The following is a 19,452-nucleotide window of genomic DNA, read 5'->3' on the forward strand; positions in this document are numbered from 1 at the left end:
CCTCTAGGCCTCAGATCCCTCATCTGCAAAACCAGGCTCTATTAACACTGCCTCCCAGCATTTGTTTTGGGGTGAACTGAGTTACTTTGTGTAAAGTGCTTTGAATAGTGGTTAATAGTAAATGTTCCCTAAGTGTCTATTACTGTTGTTCATAGCGGTGATTTTCAATACTTCATATTTCTTCCAAATGGGGCAAATCAGTTGCCTTATTCCCATTTCACATAGAAAACAAAGCACAAACAATTGAGCTAAACAGCCAGGCGGTTCTGTGAACTTGGGATCTCGGTGGTACCTCTTGCTGAGTTGGGTGCTCTGAAGCTCCCCCCAGGGAGCCTCCTTATGCCCAGGAGGGACCAGGGTGCCTGGACCAGGCCTTCTTGGGAACTCGTTTCTCTGCCTAAGGAGTCCAGCCTGGTTGTGTGTTCTCCCTAAGGCCTGCTCCGAGCTCACCCACCCATCTGTGCTAGGGACACTTGGCTGTCCCTGCGGCATGAAGGCTCCATGAAGAACACATCAAGCCCCTTGGGGGCCACAGCTCCCACACGCGGAGGGTGGACAAGTGTCTGCTTGTTGACCTTGGCTTGGCTCTCAGGGCTGAGGGTGAATTTTCTTACATGGCCTGAAGCTTATTCCAGGCTTCCTGATGGGAAGAACCAAATGCTGCCTTCTCCCTGAACCCTCAAAGACTTCTTATGCGCCTGTCTTTCTTAATAGGATCCAGGTGGCCCCTTACCCAAACCAACTGTTTAGAGAGCTGCCTCCAGTGTTTTCTCCCAGATGGTGGAAAACACGATGAGGAAAAAACAGGAAGAAGTCCCTGTGGCGTGGACTTCACGGCGATGGAGAAGAGTAGCTTGTGCTGTGGCAGCAAGGGGATTGTGGGGGAGAATGCACCCATTTCCCTGCGAAGCTTGTGACGCCGGAGGAGAGAAACCCACGCTACAGGCTCACTGCACTTTTCCAGATTGTATAGAGAGAAGGCCTCAAAGGCTCATGGAGAAACACAGATAACGGTTTTAGTTAAGATGATTCCAGCTATTGTACTACAAATCCTCAAATCTCAGTGGTTTAACACGATTAGTTTGTATTCTCACAAATCTGATGGGGAAAGGGATCCCTCAGCACCCTGGCCAGCAGAGGCACTGCTCGTTTAACATGTGGCTTCCGAAGTCAGCTAGACTGGAGACATCCAGCTCCAGGTGGGGAAGAAGGCCGTGAAGAGCCAGGGAGGAGCCTTTCTGGGTCATCCCTGCCAGTGGTGGTGATCATGTCTGCCTTCCTGCCACTGGCCGGAGCTCAAGAACTGGGTCCCCTGTCTGAAGTGGGGCTGGGAAAGGTAGCCCCAGCTGGAGAGGCCCTCCCAGCACCAACTCCACACTGTGGATAGAGAGCATGACTCCAGCGGAATCAGGACGGGAGTTCTGCCATGAGGTTCTACCAATGAGATCTCAATTACTCCTGAAATGAAAGAAGAGCAGGGGGTTTCTAAAAGGGTCATCTTAATAAACATGGGCCAAGAAATAGAAAGGCAGACGTGGCTACCCAGGAAACTCCCAGATGAGCCTAGTCTTAAAAAAGAACATGAATAAAAGGTGGAAGAGTGGCTGTTGACCAAAAACAACATTAAGTATAAAAGACTGGTATGGAGCTGTGAGAGTCATGCCGGGAATGTGGGCTATCTGAAAAATGTTAGCAAAGCTTTTTAAGGCATTGTTTGAGCAGACAAACACAGGAGACTTAGGTCTGTCCCTAGGGGACAGTGATGGGCTGTTACTGAATGACAGAAAAACACTCCTATCCATCTATTGTGCTTCCAACTTCTTTGTCAAAGTGAATGATTTCAAGATCAAAAAGAGCAGAAGACACTGGCATCCTCAAACAATGAAGCGTGTGCATTCTCAAGTTAACTGACATAACCTGGCCTGAGCCAATTACATCCCAAATTCTGAGAATATTTCAAGAAGGGATTGCTGTAGCTCCAGAAGAATAATGAAGAGCACAGACCTTGGAGCTAGACTTCCTGGGTTTGAATCTTGGCTCTGTCACTGGCTAGCTGTATGACCCTGGAGAAATTACCTAATCAATCTGTGTCTTAGTTTTTCCACTTTTACATGGGGTGAACCAATAATACCTGCTTCACAGGACTGCCGAAGGATTAAAGGATAAGATTCTGTTTATTCTCAGGACTCAGCCCAGCACCCATTCAGTGCTCAAAAACTTAGCTGCTGTTGCTGCTGCTCTGTAGCTGATCTCCTGTGAAACGTCTGCTAGGAAACAACCCACGGCAATCAGAGAAAAGTCTAGAAGACAGAGATGAGCAGATAACATTCCAGTTTTGAAAATGAAAGAAGTGAATTTTCTCAGCGCTGTCAGCGCCAGGCAAAATTTCCGGCCATATAGTTATTCAACAAATATTACATTCCTACTGTGTTGGGCCTTGGGATTAGAACAGTGAACAAAACAAACAGAAATCCATGCCTTCTTTGGTGCGGTAAATCTAGCAGGAGAGAAAATTTTTAAAAATAAGTAAATAGGCCCCTATAGGCCAGTGGGTAAGACTCCACACTCCCAAAGCAGGGGGCCTGGGTTCAATCCCTGGTCAGAGGACTAAGATCCCACATGCTGCAGCTAAAGATGTCACATGCTACAATTTAGACCCAAATAAATAAATAGTAAAAAATAATAAAAGGGCTTCCCTGGCAGCTCAGCTGGTAAAGAATTTGCCTGCAATGAAGGAGATCCCAGTTCGATTGCTGAGTCAGGAAGATCAGCTGGAGAAGGGATAGGCTAACCAGTCCGATACTCTGGCCTGGAGAATTCCATGGACTGTATACTCCATGGGGTCGCAAAGAGTCAGACAAGACTGAGTGTCTTTCACTTCACTTTCAAAAAATAATAGTAAGTAAATATACAACATGTTGGTTGCTGATAGGTGGTGTGGAGAGAAAGTGGTGCAAGATACAGGATGTTAGAGGGAGAAGGTTTCAATGTTAAAGAGGAGAGTCAGGCAAGATCTTGGACACAGGAAGAACTTTTAGTAAAACCCAGAGGCACGTCCCTCTCTAGAGATGGAACAGCAAGTGCAAAAAGCCTAATAGGGCATCCAGTGTGGCTGCAGTGAAGGAACTTTGGAGGAGAATGATAGAGGGTCGGGCCAGAGAAACAGCAGGAGGCTGGGTGGGGCAGGATTTTGCAGGCCCTCATAAGGACCAGGGATGGTAATTACACAGCCACTGACCTAGAGAGTGATGTGCTCTGATTTGCAAAGCTCCCTTTATGGAGTTATGGAACTGAAGGGAGCTTCAGTGGAAACAAGGAGACACGTTACCAGGTTCTTGTAATAACCTGTGCGGTCATGATGGCTGAATCAGGCTGGCAGCCAAAGGAGGTGCTGAGATGTGGTCTAAGAGGTAGTCAAATTCTATACAGAAACCATTGAATTTTGTTAATACATTGAATGAGGATGAGAGGGGAAAAAAGAAATCAGTGTCAAGGCTTTGGGCCCAGTCAGCCCAAAAGATGCTGTAAAGCTAAGCAAGATAAGAATATACTGATAGAACACATAGGATCCCAAATAATTCTGTTGGGCTAGATGAATGGACAGAGTTTACAAAATAACATCTAACTAAGATGAATGGGAATTCCTGCATTTTGGTAGCAGGAGCTGAATATCTCAGTATCAGATGAGGAACCAGTGTTGGGTCATAGTAAATAAGAAAGTGATCCAAAATTTAATGTTGGTAATAAGCTCCACATGCAAATTGCCAACATCTGCTGGATCATTGAAAAAGCAAGAGAGTTCCAGAAAACATCTATTTCTGCTTTATTGACTATGCCAAAGCCTTTGGCTATATGGATCACAATAAACTGTGGAAAATTCTTAAAGAGATGGAAATACCAGACCACGTGACCTGCCTCTTGAGAAACCTGTATACAGGTCAGAAAGCAACAGTTAGAACTGGACATGGAACAACAGACTGGTTCCAAATAGGAAAAGGAGTATGTCAAGGCTGTATATTGTCACCCTGCTTATTTAACTTATACACAGAGTACATCATGAGAAACGCTGGGCTGGAAGAAGCACAAGTTGCAATCAAGATTGCTCGGAGAAATATCAATAACCTCCTTTATGGCAGAAAGTGAAGAACTGAAGAACCTCTTGATGAAAGTGAAAAAAGAGAGTGAAAAAGTTGGCTTAAAGCTCAACATTCAGAAAACTAAGATCATGGCATCCGGTCCCATCACTTCATGGGAAATAGATGGGGAAACAGTGGAAACAGTATCAGACTTTATTTTTCTGGGCTCCAAAATCACTGCAGATGGTGACTACAGCCACGAAATTAAAAGATGCTTGCTCCTTGGAAGAAAAGCTATGAGCAACCTAGATAGCATATTCAAAAGCAGAGACATTACTTTGTCAACAAAGGTCCATCTAGTCAAGGCTATGGTTTTTCCAGTGGTCATGTATGGATGTGAGAGTTGGACTATAAAGAAAGCTGAGCGCCAAAGAATTGATGCTTTTGAATTGTGGTGTTGGAGAAGACCCTTGAGAGTCCCTTGGACTGCAAGAAGATCCAACTAGTCCATCCTAAAGGAGACCAGTCCTAGGTGTTCATTGGAAGGACTGATGTTGAAACTGAAACTCCAATACTTTGGCCACCTGATGTGAAGAGCAGATTCATTTGAAAAGACCCTGATGCTGGGAAAGATTGAGGGCAGGAGGAGAAGGGGATGACAGAGGATGAGATGGTTGGATGGCATCACGGACACAATGGACATGGGTTTGGGTGGACTCCAGGAGTTGGTGATAGCCAGGGAGGCTGGCATGCTGCAGTTCATGGGGTCGCAAAGAGTCAGACATGACTGAGCAACTGAACTGAACTGAAGCAGCAGAGCAATGTTACCAAAACTTATTGTCATCCTAGGCAGCAGTTAACAGAGGGGTAGTATTTACAATAATTACTTATCTCACGATGTCTCTGCTGGTCAGTCACCTACAAACACCTACAGTATTTTGTTCCATTCTGGCATCATACTTTGAGAGGGAAATTGACACAGTAGGCTGCATAGAGAGGAGAAAAGCAGGACCCGCAAAAACCCCTGCGCCTTCCCTGCTGGCTCTCTACACCTCTCCCAGAGTGGTTTCCCTTGAATGTACATAGGATGACATCACTCACTTGTTTAACATCCTCAGAGCTCTTTGTCCCATCACCTGCGGAACTAAACCTAGGACCTTCCGCATTCTCACTCTGTCTCCGCAGCTACATATCCCTCTATTATTTCAGTGGGCTTGCCACCCTGGCCACCTGCTCCCTGAGCTTACCAAGGTGGTTCTCGCTTCCTGCTTTCTCTCATTTCATGCCCTCCCATGGCCTCTCAAATCACCTATTTTCCCCCTATGTTCTTGCCTTAACTCACTATGTCATCGGTGTCTTTTTTCTTACCTGTAGCCTAAACTAGGCTGTAAGCTACCTGAGGGCAATGTTTCTTTTATCACTCGTCTTACTTAGAGCTTACTTGCCACCGAGCAGGTACTCAGTAGATATGAGTTGAATGAATGAAAGGAGAAATAAATGAGTCAGTGCTGGTTTTTCTGCCTCAAGCGCCCCCTCCCTTCCTATTTGTCCTCCTGGTAAATCCCATTCATTCTCTGAAGCCGCCGGCTCAGGCGTCAGGCATCTCAAGAACTCTTCCTGCAGCACTTGGCATGTGGCCACACAGCACTCAGGACCTTGCGCTTATGTGCCTACCTGGTTACTCTTTTGTTTCTCTTTTTTAGTGGGTGGAAAATTGCTTTACAATGTTGTGTTGGTTTCTGCCGCATAACAACATGAATCAGCTAAGTATACATATCTCCCCTTCCTCTTGAGCCTCCCCTCCCCCTATCCTACCCCTCTAGGTCATCACGAAGCACCAGGCTGGGCTCCCTGTTTTGTATAGCTACTCTTTCTTAATCACCTTTGTATGCCCAGGACAGTTGTGGATCGCATACCAGTATCTGATACCATATCTTATGAGGACGGACTGTAGCAACTGAGATTGTACGGCACTAAGAAAGGAGAAATAGGATTTTTTAAATTGGGAGATTAAAAAAAAAAACAATAGCTGGCTCTTGGGTCTTGGTGTTGCAGTGGTAACTCACCCCTGTGAGGGGTAAGTGTGGCTAGCTGTCCAGTCTCTTCCAACTCTGAGACTTTGTGACTCTGAGCTCTGGCTCAGAGCTGTTGTGTCAACAGAGCTGCCTTGTCACTGAAGGGACATTCTTGCGTCTGGCTAAGTGGCCCCAGGAAAGCACTTGGAAGAAGTGTGGCTGCCATTGTAGCAGGTAGATTGTGGATGAGAATAAGTGAGATGGTCACCCTCTGGGGCTGCAGAGAGGTCGAGGGAGAAATTTCTAATCTACCCCTTGGCTTTATGGGGAGAACGGGGGAGTGGCTCCCTACAGCCCAGCCCCGCAGGCTCTCTCCAAAGCCAGTCTGGTTCAGGGAGCCCTGACCACCACACGGCAGAGCTCTGTCTCCCTGCATTTGGGGTGGAGAGAATCAACCGTGTGCCAATGCCACGATCCATGCAGGCTTGGGGCAGGTCTGAATTCTCACGGGGTCTAGCAGGAGGTCATCAGTGTGGGGGAGAGAAGGGTCATGGCAAAGACCAGATGACCCCATGACATGCAGGACCACTTTGGTCCTGGGACCTGGGTGGAGTGGGAGTCAGGATAGGTCCACAGACCCTCTCTGCCGGCCTTGTTCAGTCAGGAGATGAGGTTTCCAGGAAGTCTGTGGGTCAGCATAGCAAGAGCTTGGAGTAGCCTCAGCTTTCAGGACATTGATAAAGGTTCAGAGGACACAGTCCCTTGTCCCTGAAGGCCTGCCTTTTTCTCTCTGTATTGAGCCTGCTTGGTTCTGCCAGGTGTCTGCAGGTCGGGGTTCTGAGTGTGGGCTAAGCACCAGGCTGGCCAACAGGGAACATTTCTAGGTTTGTTTCCTAAGAAGGCATGATAAGATAACAGCGCTCAGGTTTTCTGTTCCATTCATCTTATCAAAGGGGAAAAGCTTGTAAGTGCTGCTGTCCCCTTTACAACCAGCTAAGAGGACATTTGCCAATTCCGATGTCACTCTGAAATGCTCCCCAACTGCTTGACTCTCTCTGCCTGCTTTCCTAACACCCTGTCCCTCCCACCACACCACTGCCCTCCCCCATCCCACTCCAAGGATCTCAGAAAACAACTCAACTCACAATAAACTAGTAAAACTCAGGCTGAGAATGCTTTCTCATCCTTGAGTGAATTTGGAAGCCTTAGCAACTACTAAAATTTGCATTAGCGACTTGCTTCTGGCCTGTCACTCAGTGAAGGTCTTGGCTCACTTGGATAAGGACTGGCCCCAACCCACTGTGGACCCTGGGGAACTGGCCCTCTCGAAACTGGGAGGCTGCTACTCTAGGGAGAAATGCAAATCTGATGGGTAATTTTTTTAAAGCTGTTGAAAACAATCTTGTAACTGTAAGCACCTACCCAGAGAGTGGCTTGGTCCTTGACAAAAACAACATCTCTCTGTTGTAGCTCAGGGCCTGTCACAGGATCCATTCAATAAACTTTTGGTAGATGTCTGCTGAATTTGTTCTATCAACAAGAATTTAAAAAACACCGAGCATTAGTTCTGGATACTGAGGGAGAGAGAAAAAAAAGTGATGAGTCCCAGTCCTCCATGGTCCTACAAATATGGAGGAAAGACTCCATATTTGAAGAGTAAAATCTCACCACATGCCAGTCTATGACTAAGGCACATCTGTGCATTATGGTCCTGCCACCTCTGAAGGCTGAGGGATGCTCTGCTTTGCTCAGCTCTCCAAGTTGGTGGGGTCCATGGTGTCCCAGGGCCAACTGCAGTAACTATGCAGGGGCCATGACTTCATCCTGTAGAAGGATATAGCTACATCCTCCTCTCTCTGGACATTAAGGTCCAATCCTCCCTGCTCTAATTTGGCTGGAAACACTTTGTAAACAACAGAGATGGTGTCATAGGGAAGGATTACAGAGGATATGTTGGTATTACACTACTTAATTTTGGCAGTGAGCATGATGAAGGTAATAGATTGGAATTGCTGTAATGAGTGTTTTTGATGCTTTGCAAACAAGGAAATTGTTAAGGAAGGAAGCTTGCCAAGGGTCATGCAGAGGAATCCAGAGCAAAATCAAGACTAGAAAGTTCTCCAGAAAGGGGGTTATATATGTATACATGGGCTTCCCAGGTGGCTCGGTGGGTAACGAATCCACCTGCCAATGCAGGAGACTCAAGATTGACTTGAATTTGATCCCTGGGTCAGGACGATTTCGTGGAGAAGGAAATGGCAACCGACTCCAATATTCTTGCCTGGAGTATTCCATGGACAGAGGAGTCTGGTGGGCTACAGTCCATAGGGTCGCAAAGAGTCAGATAAGACTGAAGCAACTGAGCGTGCACGCATGCATATGCATCCATACAGCTGATTCACTTTGCTGTACAGTAGAAACTAACACAATATTGGAAGGCAACTACCCTCCAATAAAAATTAATTTTTAAAAAAAGCCTAGAAAGTTCTCCCCTGTCAGATCTTTCTGCTGCCTCCATACCAGTTCATTCTGGAAATCAGAGCACAACCAAACCATCTCTGGGTGAATCTCATACTTTGCCTAGAAAGATGGGACACCGTACCTCCAGCTTCCCACCCACGAGCAGACTGGCAGTGTGTCCTTCTTAGCTGACCTCTGGGTAGTCAATCTACCACCTGTCAATCCCGTTTTCTGCTCCCTCTAGTTCTGGGCTCCCTGGAAGAAGATGCTCAGAGAAGTATCAGTGGTGTTCCTCTGACAGTTTTTGCTGTTTTGCAAGACAGCACTGTTCTGGCCTCCAGTTAATTTCTCCAGTTCTTGACACTATTTATGTAGATGATCAATCTCCCCAACTACATCCCCAAGTTCCCCTTGCCCCAGGCCCATCTTGACCATCCATTTTCAGGTGGGGTCTTTGTGTTTGCAAGTCATCTATGACAGCCTCCTATGCCACCCTCTTCCTCACACCTTGCCTTCCTGCCAGACTTGTGCAGATGTGGAATTAAGGAGTTGGTGGTTATTCTGGCCTGAAAATTCTCCAGCTGTTTTTCCTTTCTTTTTTAAGGCCGATCACCCTGCAAGGCCCATGTGTTATAGCTGTCTAACCCACTTGGAACCTGTTTTTTGGAACCACGTTGCCCTTGCCTCCTTATACTCCATGGGGGGAGGGACACAGTCTCTCTGGTTGGCCAGAGCGACTCCTGCGCCTAGCACAGCACAGGGATACTCTAGGTCCTCAATAAATATTTGCTGAGTTAATTACTTACTAATCTAGTCTTCAGCGGTGCTCACTTCTGCCAGAAGAATGCCTCTTGCCGAATTCCGCAGAAATGAAGTCCAAATGTCCTCTCCTGACCCCTTTTCCCTGACCCCCACCACCTTCCTGGTCTGCAGAGAATTCCAATCTGATCCTCCTTGCAGAACAAATCTCTGCTAAAGGCAGAATTTTCTTTGAGGTCACTAGAAAGAATTTCAACATCAGCTAAAAATAAGCCTCCCTTTGTGATTTCAGTGTTTGGCCCTTTGAACTTGTTGCTCACCTCCAGGCCTGGAAATCTCTCTCTCTTTTTTAATCTCTTCCTAAGACTGGTACTTTTCAAGTGAATTGGTTGGGGGTAGGGGTGGTGGGATGAGGCTTGAAGGAAGGTAAGGTGTCATCTATAAGTGGTCCATGGAACCTCTTTGATTTCCAGATGTCTGATTTTTCATCTGCTAGAGTTTCATTGTTGTTCCCAAGTATCATTAGCCTTTTCTTGTGTCGTAAACATGTCAAATGGCTGTTCCTAACAAGCTGAGGCATGAAAGCGGGTAGATGCAAGCACCCAGTCCAGCGGGTGCAGGCTGAGACAGGCCGGCCGAGTGGGAGCAGGTGAACAGATAAGCAACTAGTTGTTCTCTGCAGCCCACGGCCAGCTGCACCCGCCCCCTCAACCCAGCCTCCCCAGGCATCGCAATCTTCCTGCAGAAATGCCTCCACTACAGGCCTCTTGCTTCTCTGGCACACAAAGAATGTCTGGCTTGATAGCTATTCATTCAGTGATTATAGGATTAACTGCAACCTGCAGCAAAGGTAAGCCTTTAAACAAAGGTTTTGCTTTGGTGTTTTGGAAGGGAAAAGAAAATATAGAACAAACGACCATATTATCCGTTAATGGGCACTTTCAGCTTAGGACTCCAGCAATTCAGTCATTAGCGAGGATGTCCTCTCATGCAAGGAGGTAATCAAGTTCAGGCTGCCTTGCCCACATCCCTCCTTTTCTTCACAGGCCCAACCTCTGATTGCAGTTGCCATGGGGATGAAGTTGTTGTAAGAGAATGAAAGAGAATGAGGGTGCCTGTACTTGGGAAGTGAGATGTTTGGGAACATTCACATTTTCCTCTTTTCTCTGCTAGAAAGAAAAAAAGGAATGGGGGACAGGAAGCAATCTCATTTCTCTAGTATGTGCCAGGCATGAGGCTAGGTGCTTAGCATATATATTGTGTGAAATAAGTAGGAATGTATATAAAGCCCTTTTATTGTGAACTACAACTCACTAGCAAAGAGTGTACAAAACAAAGATGTTCAGCTAATTGTGTGTACAAAACTATTAGCAGACCTTTGCTCTTTCTTGAAAAGAGGATTTACATTTGCTTCTGCCCGGCAACTGGGATAATTCTAATGTGAAGCACCTGGGAGGGCTTATCTACAAATTCTTCCTTACTTCTTCAGGATTTCAACTGAAAGTAACAAGATTTGCCATGGAGACGTTTCACCCCTGGACGGCAATCTGTTCTGTTAATTCAGCCACTTAGCTTCTCTCCAACCGCTCAGGAGCTACCAAATGCTCTTAAGCTAAAGCAGACCCGGGCCTACTCTGGGCCTCCAAACTGGCCCAGTAATTCTTCACTCTCTTGTTAGCTCTCAGTTTTTTTTAGGCTTTTCCGGTTATCCTCAATAGGAAAATTGGTCCCAAATATCTAGTTTGCCATTTTCAGACTTGGATAGGCTAACATATTCACCAATTACATTAAACTATCCTTTCAGTTCAGTTCAGTTGCTCAGTCATGTCCGACTCTTTGCGACCCCATGAATCGCAGCATGCCAGGCCTCCCTGTTCATCACCATCTCCCTGAGTTCACTCAGACTCACGTCCATCGAGTCCGTGATGCCATCCAGCCATCTCATCCTCTGTCGTCCCCTTCTCCTCCTGCCCCCAATCCCTCCCAGCATCAGACTCTTTTCCAATGACTCAATTCTTCGCATGAGGTGGCCAAAGTACTGGAGCTTCAGCTTTAGCATCATTCCTTCCAAAGAAATCCCAGAGTTGATCTCCTTCAGAATGGACTGGTTGGATCTCCTTGCAGTTCAAGGGACTCTCAAGAGTCTTCTCCAACACCACACTTCAAAAGCATCAATTCTTCGGTGCTCAGCCTTCTTCATAGTCCAACTCTCACATCCATACATGACCACAGGAAAAACCATAGCCTTGACTAGATGGACTTTGTTGGCAAAGTAATGTCTCTGCTTTTGAATATGCTATCTAGGTTGATCATAACTTTTCTTCCAAGGAGTAAGCATCTTTTAATTTCATGGCTGCAGTCACCATCTGCAGTGATTTTGGAGCCCCCCAGAATAACATCTGACACTGTTTCTACTGTTTCCCCATCTATTTGCCATGAAGTGATGGGACCAGATGCCATGATCTTCGTTTTCTGAATGTTGAGCTTTAAGCCAACTTTTTCACTCTCCACTTTCATCAAGAGGCTTTTTAGCTCCTCTTCACTTTCTGCCATAAGGGTGGTGTCATCTGCATATCTGAGGTTATTGATATTTCTCCCGGCAACCTTGATTCCAGCTTGTGTTTCTTCCAGTCCAGCGTTTCTCATGATGTACTCTGCATAGAAGTTAAATAAGCAGGGTGACGATATACAGCCTTGACGTACTCCTTTTCCTATTTGGAACCAGTCTCTTGTTCCATGTCCAGTTCTAACTGTTGCTTCCTGACCTACATACAGATTTCTCAAGAGGTAGGTTAGGTGGTCTGGTATTCCCATCTCTTTCAGAATTTTCCACAGTTTATTGTGATCCACACAGTCAGAGGCTTTACCCTAACTGAAAAAGAAAAAGGAAAACACCAGAGCATTTCAAATTGAACCAGAGTTTTACACTGTCAACTACAGAAGTCATAATAATCTCTGAACACTTAATTGTGAGTCTCCTAAGTATGTTCTCTAAATTTTGTTCATCTTTGTAGTCTCAGCCCCTAGCAGAGTAAGTATTCAGACAATGTTCATTGAGTAAAAGAAGGAATGGAGTAACTTCCCTGGTGGTCCAGTGGTTAAGACTTCTCCTTTCAGTGTGGGGTGTGTGGGTTCGATCCCTGGTCAGGGAACCAAGATCCCACATGCCCTGTGGCCAAAACACCAAAATATAGAACAGAAGCAATATTGTAACAAATTCAGTATAGACTTTAAAAATGGTCCACATTAAAAAATAATAATAATAAAAAAGAAGGAATAGGTAATGTGGTGAAATGTACAATTGCTAATGAAGGTACTCTCTATATGGACCACTAGACTCCTCAATTTACAGAACTTCCATCCAGTATATTACAGATCATCTTCTCTGTCCAAGTTTCCTTTTCAAGGTAAAGTTTTTAAACAGTTTGAGGACAAAAGGCCTATATATTCAGGATCTCCAATCTCGGCTCCTTAACATTTCATGAGGAATCTTCAAGTTCAAAACTGGTCTAGCTGCTTTCCAGGAGGCTCTAGGGCTGTAAAGGGCTATCAGATGGTGGGCTACCAGAAGGTGGGCTGCCAGATGGATCCACCAACTGTCAATCCAGCTTCCTGGTGCCCTGAAGAAAATTCAGCATCTCTTCTCCCCTGTTTAATTGCTTCTCCTTCATTTTGTTTACTGCCCCAATTGGTGCCACTGCTTCTTCCAAGCTGCCTGTACCAGTATCCTAGTTGCCATTCCTTACTTTATCCTACCCCAAATTACCAACCTTAATGAGTTTATCACTTAAATATTCCTCATATGTGTCCTTCTCCTGGGCATCTCCACTCTGATTGCTTTAACATGGGCTCTCTTTGCTGCCCACCTGGACCTTCTTCCACAGAGTGATCAAACACTGTGCTGCATTCATTTTTTAACTGTTAAACTGGAAATATATTCATTTTAAAACATTAAAATCCATTGTTCGTAAGACTGGTTGTGACTAAACATGTGCCATAGAATACTGATGTTCATAAATAATTCAGTAATACAAATCAAGCACCGTAACATATCCACACTCCTATGCATAAGATAGATAGCCAACAAAGACCCACTGTATGGCACAAGGAACTGTACTCAACATTATGTAGCGCCTATAAGGGAAAAGAATTTTTCAGATTGAAAAGGCATCACATTTATCACTTTCACTAATCTATAACAAACTAGAAGGGGCTCCAGCTCAGTAGTAGCACTTAATAAGCCATTAATAACCTCCATGAAATTAAAAGACGCTTACTCCTTGGAAGGAAAGTTATGACCAACCTAGACCGCATATTAAAAGGCAGAGACATTACTTTGTCAACAAAGGTCCATCTAGTCAAGGCTATGGTTTTTCCAGTAATCATGTATGGATGTGAGAGTTGGACTATAAAGAAAGCTGAGCACCGAAGAATTGATGCTTTTGAACTGTGGTGTTGGAGAAGCCTCTTGACAGTCCCTGGAACTGCAAGGAGATCCAACCAATCCATCCTAAAGGAGACCAGTCCTGGGAGTTCATTGGAAGGACTGATGTTGAAGCTGAAACTCCAATACTTTGGCCGCATGATGTGAAGAGCCGACTTATTGGAAAAGACCCCGATGCTGGGAAAGATTGAGGGCAGGAGGAGAAGGGGACAACAGAGAATGAGATGGTTGGATGGCATCACCGACTCAATGGACATGGGTTTGGGTGGACTCCAGGAGTTGGTGACGGACAAGGAGGCCTGGCATGCTGCGGTTCGTGGGGTCGCAAAGAGTCGGACATGACTGAGCTACTGAACTGAGCTGAACTGAACCTCCAAGTCCTCATTCTCCAGTTTGAAGAATTTAATGGGAAAACAATCTTTACAGTGAATTGAAAGTAGAACGCATATCGTCCAAGTATCTTGGTCATTTCAAGAGGTGATTTGTTATTTTTTGTTTCATTTTTTTTCTCTTAGTTTGTATTAGTACTAATAAACATTAATGTTATATTTGGTCTTCTCAGGTAGCTCAGCTGGTAAAGAATCCACCTGCAATGCAGGAGATCCTGGTTTGATTCCTGGGTCAGGAAGCTCACCTGGAGAAGGGACAGGCTACCCAATCCAGTATTCTTGGGCTTCCCTGGTAGCTCAGATGGTAAAGAATCTGCTGGCAATGTGAGAGACCTGGGTTTGATCCCTGGGTTGGGAGGATCCCCTGGAGGAGGAAATGGCTACTCACTCCAGTGTTCTTGCCTGGAGAATTTCATTGACAGAGGAGCCTGGTGGGCAACAGTCTATGGGGTCACAAAGAGTCAGACATGACTGAGCAACTAAGCATAGCACACAGCACAATATTATATTTAAAGGAGCCCCTTCTAGTTTATTATGGATTAGTGAAAGTGATAACTGTAATGCCTTTTCAATCTGAAAAATTCTTTTCCCTTATAGGTGCTACATAATATTGAGTACAGTTCCTTGTGCCATACGCTGGGTCTTTGTTGACTATCTACCTTATTAATCTTTATTTTATTATGTGAAAAGCTGGTTTTATTTTTACATAGCTGGATGGGCATACTGAGAGAGAAATCTCATTTTCTCTTTTCAGAGCTCTCACATTTTTTTGGATTTTTTTTCATCCTTCTTTTTCATGAAAAGAGACTCATTTAAAAAAAAAATTCTATTGGAGTATAGTTGATTTACAATGTTGTGTTAGTTTCAGAGACCCATTTTTTTTTTTTAACTCCACAGCATGGAGCTTTATATCATAATGCTGCTGTGGCTGCTGCTGAGCAGTCACTTAGTCGTGTCTGACTCTTTGTGACCCCATGGACTGTAGCCTGCCAGGCTCCTCTGTCCATGGGATTTCCCAGGCAAGATACTGGAGTGGTTGTCATTTCCTTCTCCAGGGGATCTTCCCAACCCAAGGATTGAACCAGAGCCTTTGGCTTGGCTGGTGGATTCTTTATACCACTGTGCCACCTAAGAAGCCCCTTATATCTTAATACATTACCTTTACTAATTTATTACCTTACTTCTAGTAGGATTGGGACCTACTTTGTTTTATGTTTTCATTCATTCCACGTGCTAACCAATTCCTTATACCTATGTCCTGGAAACCCCTGATTCCTCAGAGTAAAACTTCCTTCAACAAAAATGAGGAACTCCCATTTGGTTATTCTAGTTACAAGAACAATATTTAATTTCATTCTCCTCATCCTGCCATCAAGCCTGGGCTCACTCTCAACCTTCCTGCCTGTGATGTAAAAAATCCTAGCTTTCTTTGATTTTCCGACTGACAGTAATGGTGGTGCCAGCTTCAATACCTATCACCAGTGGTTTAAAGAGGTAAAAAGGACATAAAGGGAATGGATGCTTTCTACGACAGACTTAGCCTGTATGACGCTTTATTGCTTTATTCTCTTACAGCTTCTTTGAAAGGCAGTAGAAAAGTATATTGTCACAGTGTTTGACAGTTCAGAAACTAGTAGCCCTTCAGACCAGTGTTCCCTTCACTGACTTACTCCGTGTGGTGGGTTAATCTTTCCAAAAATGGCTGCAGCTGTATTTTTCAACTTACATGCTATTCCAGGACCTTGTCATTCCGCTCCCCCACCCCCCATCAGAAGGCTTATCTCCTCTCCTCCAAACCTGGATGGGTCCTGTGACACCCTAGATAAGCATAGTGTAACAGAAGTGACAATGAATAACTTCAGAGATTAGGCTATAGAAGGCAGTCTACACTTTGGGAACATTGATTCAACCTGTGAATCCACTCGCCCTGAAACTGCATGCTGGAAAGGCCATGTGGAGCTATCACACCGAGACAGAAAGAGATGCCCAAGAAATCCAAGCCCTTTCAGCCTCTAGTTTTGCAACTTCTCACCCAAGTAACAGAGATGTGAGTAAGTGAGCCTTCCAAGGATTCCAGCTCCGATCCTATGGGTGGGGAGGGGGGAGGGAATCAGAAGTTACCTTCATGTCTTTCCCAAATTGCAGATTCATGAGCAAAATAAATGTTGTTGTTCTTAGTCACTAGGTTTTAGAGTGGTTTGTCATGCAGAAATATAAGGGTGGAACACGCTTCATCACCAGAGTTCAGAGACTCTGATTTGATGCCTTTTCTGTAAAGATGGAAATTTGAGATTCTAGATGTGCCCTTAGATGGCAGAGTGGAATGATAAGTTAGAGGGTTTTAAAGTTTTTGTGTTGAGACTTCTTTGTGAAAATAACACTGGAGATACTTTTTCAGGGCCCTTTGGAGGCTGGGAGAAAGACAGAGAAATTAAAGTGGACCAGGAGGAAGAGAAACAGGTGATAGGCTATTGCTGGTACCTCCAATCAGGGGCTGTGAGACCACCATTTCTTTCTCTGTGTCATGTGTTACAATCCCAGTTCCCCAATAGTGTTCGCTGCCCTAGAGAAGAACACAGAGCCTTATTTTCCTAGTGCATGATTCTTCCTACAGAGAGAGCAGACCTGTCTCTTTCTTCTTAATTGCCACTTACATTTTTAGGGCGTCTGACCTCGGGAATCAGGAGAAAGGTGGGGGACTGTCCATGGTGCTGGCAGGGGATGCCCATGCCTTTTGAATGCCTCCTGTTCCTGACATGTTTTGTTCCTTCACAGGACCTTGACTTACAGTGACAAAGGCATTCTAGATCCCAAGATGATCAAGGATTTGTCACTAGGTATCAGATGCTTAGTTTTAGGATGTGATATAAAGACCAGCCTAAAAAGGAAGACCACCATTTGTTCATTTCTTTACTTTAGCATCATGAAGATGCCTCTGTGTGTTGAGTTGGAGGGAGTGGGGGTGTAGTATGCATACTCAACAAAGCAAGGACTAAACAAACAAGCTCTCTTAAAAGATGTGAAGCATTTTATTCATTGATAATGTAATAACATTACTCATACTGGAATCTCAAGTAGGTTAATCAGAATTTTCTTTTGCGTGTTTCACTGAAAATCTTTGTTTGCTGCTACTGGACGTGGACATAGGCATTCCATGCACCACTGCCCTAGAAAGGGGCAGCTGAGAAATCTTGGGTCCCAGAACCTGGGACATGCAACTGGTGGGTCCAAAAATGTTAATGATGAGTTCCTGTGGGGGCTGGGGGATTAGGCTTCTGCCCCCTACCCCCATTGTGCTTCATAGTTACCCAGGTGGCAGCTGAATGAGGTAGGGAGGGAGAGCTCTGCATCTGAAGGCAGACCAGTGCTCAGATCTAGCCTCCAACATTTGGTTGCCGTGAAACCTCAAATCAGTCACTGAGTCACTCTTTTTCTCATCTGTAGAAAGATAACTCAGCCTGAAGAGGGGTCATTGAAGACTAAGTGAGATGATGTATTAGAATTTTGTGAACTATGAAACACTGTACTAATGAATGACTATGTCTGCTGGCGAAGACATGAGAAGTGATGAAGGGGTGAGTGAGTCTAAGGGACTGCTGAAGGCAGCAGCAATGAGGGGACAGAGGGGAAGAGAGGAGAGACATCCCCACAGACAGAGGCTATCTGGACCAGAGTTCCTGCCAGCTGGGTCCAAACCAGTAGAGGGAAAGCAGAGGCTCACCTGGAATCATGAGTGTGCCCAAACTGAGGCAGCAGGTAAGAGGGGAGAGCAATTGAACAGTGGCAGCCATGTGCCTGGTGCTGGCTAAATACCAGGACTGTGCTGAGGCCTTATATGCGCATTTACTTCTCAGGACAACTCTATATAACGGGTGCTATTATCCTCACTTATAGAGGAGAACAGGTTCTAATAGATACAAGACATTTCTAAAAACCTCACATCCAGTAAATGGCAGAAGATGGATTCAAATCTAGATTTTTCAGACTTCAAAGCCCCAGACAGGAAGATAGAGAAAAAGTTTTATTTTGTTTTAATGAATTTTTATAACAAGGAGAGTCAGGAAAACCTACCGAGAGGCAGTTACCAAAGCCAAAGGTTCACAGAACCAGGGTGAATGAAACAGGGCGGCAGGACAAGTCAGAGTGGACCAGGTGATCTGCAAACACGGGGGCATACAGCACCCTCCCTCTAGAATGGCTTGTGGGTGAGCCGGATGAGATGAAAGGGCTGTGGACCGAGCAGCCTCCTGCAGCCTATTCTTCGGTAAGGACCAGAAAGTCTTGATCTTGGGTCTACCTGCGCTCTTTTTCTCCTCTTTTCTTTGTAATTAATAGAATCAGTGAATAGCATAGACCAGCATTCACCACAGCATATTCCAGGGCGTGTTAGAGTTCTGTAAGATATTCATGGATATGACTTGGAAAAAAGGGTCAAGTAATTTTCTACAATTTAAAAGACATTTATTGAAGACCCACAGAAGAGCTGTGAACTACAAATTCAACCATGAGAAATACAGGAAAAGTCCCTGTCCTCCTGAGCTTATAGACTAACAGTCAAGTAAATTTGGGAAATGTTATAGCAGACATTTCTAGGTTTGTAGGTAGGTTTCTTTACTGCAAACATTTCAGGGTTTTATGATGCATGCACTTCCTCTGTGCAAGAGGAGGACAGAGTATGCAGGGTAAACTCTATGCAAAAAAGTGTAGAGAGTCTATAGAATATCCTAGCCATGCAATCCTGTTTTATTTGCCAGAAAGTCTCTCCCTGTGGCTTCAGGGCTGGTGTTCTGTCGAACAAGCTTGAGAGGAATGCTGGGGGAGGCAGAGAAAGATGGAGCCACCCCATTCCACCTTCCTTCATGTCACCACCCTGTTGGTAGTGCGATCCAGAGAGATGAAGGGTACCATTTAGGCACAGGACTTGGCATCCAGGTGATGGAAATGGGGGGAATAGTGGAATAGGGGTCCCCACTGTGACCATTAAATGATGGTACCTGTCCACACGGAACTCTGAAAGAGAGCCAAGGCCACCTGGAAGTTGTCAGAGGAAAGTCTAAAGGGGCGGATGATCCTCTAAGCAGGACTGAGAGGCTCACTGGGCAATGATGTAGTAAGAGAAGGAGGTGTAGAAAGTGGTGAGCAAGAAGGGGGTAGGGCCTTTCCTTCCACCATGAGAGAGAGGGGGCAGGGTTTCATGCCACAGTCTTACAGGAGGACCTGGGTGGCAGCTGCCCTGGCATGGGTCTGAGGGTGCAGCACATTCTGTCTTACATATAAGATAATCAGAAGCGCTCACTTGAGTCAGCCGC

This window comes from Ovis aries, chromosome 12 (assembly GCF_016772045.2).
Source record: "Ovis aries strain OAR_USU_Benz2616 breed Rambouillet chromosome 12, ARS-UI_Ramb_v3.0, whole genome shotgun sequence".
In the NCBI taxonomy this organism is placed as follows: Eukaryota; Metazoa; Chordata; class Mammalia; order Artiodactyla; family Bovidae; genus Ovis; species Ovis aries.